The sequence below is a fragment of the Ambystoma mexicanum genome, chromosome 10 (assembly GCF_040938575.1).
Source record: "Ambystoma mexicanum isolate Mex_15411 chromosome 10, UKY_AmexF1_1, whole genome shotgun sequence".
Classification (NCBI taxonomy): domain Eukaryota; kingdom Metazoa; phylum Chordata; class Amphibia; order Caudata; family Ambystomatidae; genus Ambystoma; species Ambystoma mexicanum.
Genome location: NC_090932.1, coordinates 1536856327 through 1536863060, shown reverse-complemented (window position 1 = coordinate 1536863060; position 6734 = coordinate 1536856327). Strand labels below are relative to the sequence as shown.

The window sequence follows — 6734 nt, the reverse complement described above, 5'->3', positions numbered from 1 at the left end:
GTAATGGTTTGGTCAACAGTTGGAACGCTCAGAGACAAATTGATTCACTTCTTGTCAATGTCCTGGCTGCACTGCAGAAACAGCTGGTCGTCCTGGTGGAGCATCACTTCACCTGTCCCCAAAGGAGCCCATTTCTCGATGCTGTCCTCGCTCCTGTGCAATCCTCCAATGGCTCTTTGCATTCTCAAGCCTCTCCCATGTTGCCTTGGCAGCGGCCTGCCCAATAATCTCTCAGGAGGGCGGGGTCACTTGCCAACAGGCCACCGATCATGCTAAGGGAAAGAGCGCACAGGTAGCAGCCTGCTCATTTGCATGTTTACTCCCAGAATCCTATGCATACCTTGCTACTATATTTGCTGTCAGTTTGGTGAGCGTAAGATGATACAGGTGTTCACCTCAACAAATCTCGGCACTGGAATCCAGGCGGTTTTATGAGTTTGACAAAGGATGCTCAGGATGGAGCTTGCTGGGATCAGTGCAAGTTAAATGGGAATCCATTCCCGGGGCGCACGGGCCTCTGGGTCAGGTGCTTTAGCTTTGCGCAGTGGCAGTATCGTAGCTCATGAGGTTTAACCGAGGCGCGATTATTGCTTATTGAAAACTTTACCCAATACCCCGCCATGACAGCTTGAAATATAGCTGGAATTGGTAATTTTTGACAGTCTCTACGGAGGCTGAACCGATTTGTTTGAAAAGGAGACAATGACGCTTTTACTCCACTGGAGAAGACCTAGCAAGAGGGGTGTGTTTTTCGGAACCCATCCCTTCTATTCTTTGTTCTCTCGTGGCCTACCCTCAACAAAGGGGTTTACTTCCAGAAGCTAGCGCATTCGTAAACTCCAAGCGGCGCAGCGAAGTCTATGGAACCGTGACCATGCAGCAGGTGCATTAAGCGCCTCAGTTGTCTCGCTGCCTTCCTGATCTCACGACATGAAAACCATGAGCTTTCAGAACCTAGCAGACAGTGACCTGTCTGCCTTCGATCCTCTTTGCCACATCTGCTCTTGCGAAAGTCATCAGATTGTTGGATGGTTACTCAGGGAGGTCTGGCTGCCACTGAAGCCAACCGCAGCAGAGGGGTCGCTTTACCTTTGGCCTTCGCTCACCATCTCAGTCTTCCCAAGAGAGGCAAAAGGGCATTTCTGTCCCCATGCATTCTATAGACACATATTCACGTGGAGTCAACAACCCGACCTCTCTTGGTGTGACGAATCAACTTCCGGGGCACTAGTGGTCCAGGGAGGAATATCGCTTTCTAGACCATCAATCAGTCCCACACCTCTAGTACACCGGAAGGGGTCCGAACAGTGGACGGAACGTCAGGCTGGTTAGTTGCAACAGAGCGAAAAAACAATTGTGACCCACTGATAAAAGGGACTGTCCAGTCAAGGTTGTATACAAATATCTACTTTAGTATTAATACAACAGACAGTTCTAACACACTACAAAATACAACCCACCCTATAAAGGAAAACAGGGGACAGACAGTTTCACAAAGGAGAGGGATGCACTCTGGATACTGACAGGAGTGCAGTCGGTAAAGCAATCAGTCTGAACTGTTCAAGGTTATTTGGTTGCAGCAGCAAGGGAGCAAGAGGTCGTAAATGTCACTAAGGGCCTTCGGAGAAGGACCAGGGGGACAGAACCACAATGTAACTGGTGTTTGAGATGATCTTGGTACTCGACAGCATCGAGTGGCTTCCAGCATGCTTTGTAGCTCCGGCGACAGAGTTCAAGAGGGACGACAGATGCGGATATCAGTTGGCAGGCAGTTTGGTAAGCGAGGCTGGGCGGACGGCTGCAGGCTGCCCTACCCGGCGGCTCGGGGTGAAGAATCGTTGTCTGTGTGCTGGTTGGTGGATCTGGAACGCTGGTCGAGGGTTCTCAGACGGCTTTAGTGACTGCAGCGTGAGAACAGCCACAGTGGTGCAGCCGGTCGCAGTTTGAGAGCTCGACTGCTTCGAAAAAGTCCTTAAAAGATGGACGCTGGTTGATGCTTGTTGTGGCACTCCTCCGAGCTTCTTCTCAATGCTCGGGTCGACGTTTAAGGCGGCCGACCCAAAGCTGAGAAGAGTGTTTGCCGGCAACGGCCTTGTCCTTTGTTCAGAGACTCTCTGGCACTTCCCACCTAGGAAGCTTGCTGGCTTAACCTAGCAGGGCACGCTGTGTGCTGGCTGGGTACCGGTTCTGGTGCTGCTTGATGGATCCTCTGAGTCGGGTATCTCCCTCTGTTCCCTGGGAGATGTTTTGGGAGGTATTTTGCTTCCCTCTTGGAAATCCTGGACTTCCTTCACTGGCGGAAGCCGTGAGGCAGACTGTACCATCACCGAGGGTCCGAATGAGTCCTTCTTCGTACTCCTTTTGAAGTCGTCGGATGATCTGCTCAGTGAGGGGCTCAGCCCTCTTTTAAAGCCAAATGGGCCCCAGTGATTGGAGCATGCTAAGCCTACCTTAAAGACCCAATCCTGGGTCCCCACCACCAATCTTCTGTCATGCGTAAGGTCATGACCAGAGTGCTTTGCAACAGGAAAGGTAAGGGGTGACAACATGTACTACTAAGCCGCACCCATCTTCCTGTCTCCTGTGGATCAAAGTGGCTCTCTGGTTAATTGAGCTCGAGAACAGACTGTCTGCATTAAATCACATATATCTTCCCTCTGAAAGGGGGTGGCCCTGCAGCGGTTGCCTACTGTAAACAGTTGTTCCACACATGACATTCAATGGCCTTCATACAGAGGGGTGGGAGCTAGCTTCAAGCTGACACATTGCATATGAAAAAGGTGTTGGGGTTTCCTGCCCTGTGTTAGTTCTGTGAACAGGCCTCTTGGCAGGCCTGCTTCACTTAACTCTCATCAGTATGCGCTGCCATCAGAGAGAACCTAACAATAGGCAGGGCATATCGATGGAGCCTTTGCTATTTTAAGTAGGCTGACCAGGGCCGGAGGAAGGCGTTGCCTTCCCCCTTCAGAGATGCTTTGATGTACCCATGGCTGTCACATTGCAGCTAAATGTGACAGGAGGACCGCACCGGTAGACTGTGTCCCCCAGAGTGCACTTGACTATGTGTTTGTTGTGCAGTGTCCATTGGGAAATGTGTGTGGAATAGCCCCACACATTTCCAGGAGGTTTACCTACCAACATTCCATTTCTTTTTTAAAAGTATCAAACCAGCCCAGGCGGAGCGCACACTCCCCGTGCGGATGGTCTAATTCCTCACTCTTGGTCAGGTTCTTCAATTCCTACCAGTCAAGTGGTCTCTTCTGTCTGTGTCTGCACTTCATTTGCACAGCAAACAGGCATGTCTTTCCCATGGCAACAGTGTCTTCTCCAAGCTGCACACACAGACAGCCGTTTCTCAGGCTAAATGTTCTCTTCTGACCTCAGTGGCAGAGCCACACTAAGCAGATGGCTCTGCAAAGGCCCAGGGGCTACAGCAAAAAGCCTGAACAGGGCAAGGCCGCTTCATTTTTGGCAGTGGAGTGGAAGTAGAATTGCAGGGTCCGCCCTATGAGACAGGGTACAAGACGTGAATTACATAGGACCTTTTCACTTTTCCCAGAGTCCCCTGCAAAATCGGGTCTATTTTCAAGGACAAGTGCAATTATCACAAACAGGTAGGTATGTGATGGCATGGAAATGTATCGAAATTGTAATGGTTTGGTCAACAGTTGGAACGCTCAGAGACAAATTGATTCACTTCTTGTCAATGTCCTGGCTGCACTGCAGAAACAGCTGGTCGTCCTGGTGGAGCATCACTTCACCTGTCCCCAAAGGAGCCCATTTCTCGATGCTGTCCTCGCTCCTGTGCAATCCTCCAATGGCTCTTTGCATTCTCAAGCCTCTCCCATGTTGCCTTGGCAGCGGCCTGCCCAATAATCTCTCAGGAGGGCGGGGTCACTTGCCAACAGGCCACCGATCATGCTAAGGGAAAGAGCGCACAGGTAGCAGCCTGCTCATTTGCATGTTTACTCCCAGAATCCTATGCATACCTTGCTACTATATTTGCTGTCAGTTTGGTGAGCGTAAGATGATACAGGTGTTCACCTCAACAAATCTCGGCACTGGAATCCAGGCGGTTTTATGAGTTTGACAAAGGATGCTCAGGATGGAGCTTGCTGGGATCAGTGCAAGTTAAATGGGAATCCATTCCCGGGGCGCACGGGCCTCTGGGTCAGGTGCTTTAGCTTTGCGCAGTGGCAGTATCGTAGCTCATGAGGTTTAACCGAGGCGCGATTATTGCTTATTGAAAACTTTACCCAATACCCCGCCATGACAGCTTGAAATATAGCTGGAATTGGTAATTTTTGACAGTCTCTACGGAGGCTGAACCGATTTGTTTGAAAAGGAGACAATGACGCTTTTACTCCACTGGAGAAGACCTAGCAAGAGGGGTGTGTTTTTCGGAACCCATCCCTTCTATTCTTTGTTCTCTCGTGGCCTACCCTCAACAAAGGGGTTTACTTCCAGAAGCTAGCGCATTCGTAAACTCCAAGCGGCGCAGCGAAGTCTATGGAACCGTGACCATGCAGCAGGTGCATTAAGCGCCTCAGTTGTCTCGCTGCCTTCCTGATCTCACGACATGAAAACCATGAGCTTTCAGAACCTAGCAGACAGTGACCTGTCTGCCTTCGATCCTCTTTGCCACATCTGCTCTTGCGAAAGTCATCAGATTGTTGGATGGTTACTCAGGGAGGTCTGGCTGCCACTGAAGCCAACCGCAGCAGAGGGGTCGCTTTACCTTTGGCCTTCGCTCACCATCTCAGTCTTCCCAAGAGAGGCAAAAGGGCATTTCTGTCCCCATGCATTCTATAGACACATATTCACGTGGAGTCAACAACCCGACCTCTCTTGGTGTGACGAATCAACTTCCGGGGCACTAGTGGTCCAGGGAGGAATATCGCTTTCTAGACCATCAATCAGTCCCACACCTCTAGTACACCGGAAGGGGTCCGAACAGTGGACGGAACGTCAGGCTGGTTAGTTGCAACAGAGCGAAAAAACAATTGTGACCCACTGATAAAAGGGACTGTCCAGTCAAGGTTGTATACAAATATCTACTTTAGTATTAATACAACAGACAGTTCTAACACACTACAAAATACAACCCACCCTATAAAGGAAAACAGGGGACAGACAGTTTCACAAAGGAGAGGGATGCACTCTGGATACTGACAGGAGTGCAGTCGGTAAAGCAATCAGTCTGAACTGTTCAAGGTTATTTGGTTGCAGCAGCAAGGGAGCAAGAGGTCGTAAATGTCACTAAGGGCCTTCGGAGAAGGACCAGGGGGACAGAACCACAATGTAACTGGTGTTTGAGATGATCTTGGTACTCGACAGCATCGAGTGGCTTCCAGCATGCTTTGTAGCTCCGGCGACAGAGTTCAAGAGGGACGACAGATGCGGATATCAGTTGGCAGGCAGTTTGGTAAGCGAGGCTGGGCGGACGGCTGCAGGCTGCCCTACCCGGCGGCTCGGGGTGAAGAATCGTTGTCTGTGTGCTGGTTGGTGGATCTGGAACGCTGGTCGAGGGTTCTCAGACGGCTTTAGTGACTGCAGCGTGAGAACAGCCACAGTGGTGCAGCCGGTCGCAGTTTGAGAGCTCGACTGCTTCGAAAAAGTCCTTAAAAGATGGACGCTGGTTGATGCTTGTTGTGGCACTCCTCCGAGCTTCTTCTCAATGCTCGGGTCGACGTTTAAGGCGGCCGACCCAAAGCTGAGAAGAGTGTTTGCCGGCAACGGCCTTGTCCTTTGTTCAGAGACTCTCTGGCACTTCCCACCTAGGAAGCTTGCTGGCTTAACCTAGCAGGGCACGCTGTGTGCTGGCTGGGTACCGGTTCTGGTGCTGCTTGATGGATCCTCTGAGTCGGGTATCTCCCTCTGTTCCCTGGGAGATGTTTTGGGAGGTATTTTGCTTCCCTCTTGGAAATCCTGGACTTCCTTCACTGGCGGAAGCCGTGAGGCAGACTGTACCATCACCGAGGGTCCGAATGAGTCCTTCTTCGTACTCCTTTTGAAGTCGTCGGATGATCTGCTCAGTGAGGGGCTCAGCCCTCTTTTAAAGCCAAATGGGCCCCAGTGATTGGAGCATGCTAAGCCTACCTTAAAGACCCAATCCTGGGTCCCCACCACCAATCTTCTGTCATGCGTAAGGTCATGACCAGAGTGCTTTGCAACAGGAAAGGTAAGGGGTGACAACATGTACTACTAAGCCGCACCCATCTTCCTGTCTCCTGTGGATCAAAGTGGCTCTCTGGTTAATTGAGCTCGAGAACAGACTGTCTGCATTAAATCACATATATCTTCCCTCTGAAAGGGGGTGGCCCTGCAGCGGTTGCCTACTGTAAACAGTTGTTCCACACATGACATTCAATGGCCTTCATACAGAGGGGTGGGAGCTAGCTTCAAGCTGACACATTGCATATGAAAAAGGTGTTGGGGTTTCCTGCCCTGTGTTAGTTCTGTGAACAGGCCTCTTGGCAGGCCTGCTTCACTTAACTCTCATCAGTATGCGCTGCCATCAGAGAGAACCTAACAATAGGCAGGGCATATCGATGGAGCCTTTGCTATTTTAAGTAGGCTGACCAGGGCCGGAGGAAGGCGTTGCCTTCCCCCTTCAGAGATGCTTTGATGTACCCATGGCTGTCACATTGCAGCTAAATGTGACAGGAGGACCGCACCGGTAGACTGTGTCCCCCAGAGTGCACTTGACTATGTGTTTGTTGTGCAGTGTCCAT

The 6734-nt window shown here is 50.8% G+C and overlaps 2 non-coding genes across 2 annotated transcripts; both read left to right on the top strand.

Moving 5' to 3' along the window:
- Positions 1 to 533: 533 nt before the first annotated feature.
- LOC138496574 (U4 spliceosomal RNA) lies at positions 534 to 674 on the top strand. The gene has a single exon (XR_011278073.1). It is a non-coding gene; the product is annotated as a U4 spliceosomal RNA (small nuclear RNA).
- A 3508-nt stretch (positions 675 to 4182) lies between these two features.
- Positions 4183 to 4323, top strand: LOC138496573 (U4 spliceosomal RNA). The gene has a single exon (XR_011278072.1). It is a non-coding gene; the product is annotated as a U4 spliceosomal RNA (small nuclear RNA).
- The last annotated feature ends 2411 nt before the right edge of the window (positions 4324 to 6734 follow it).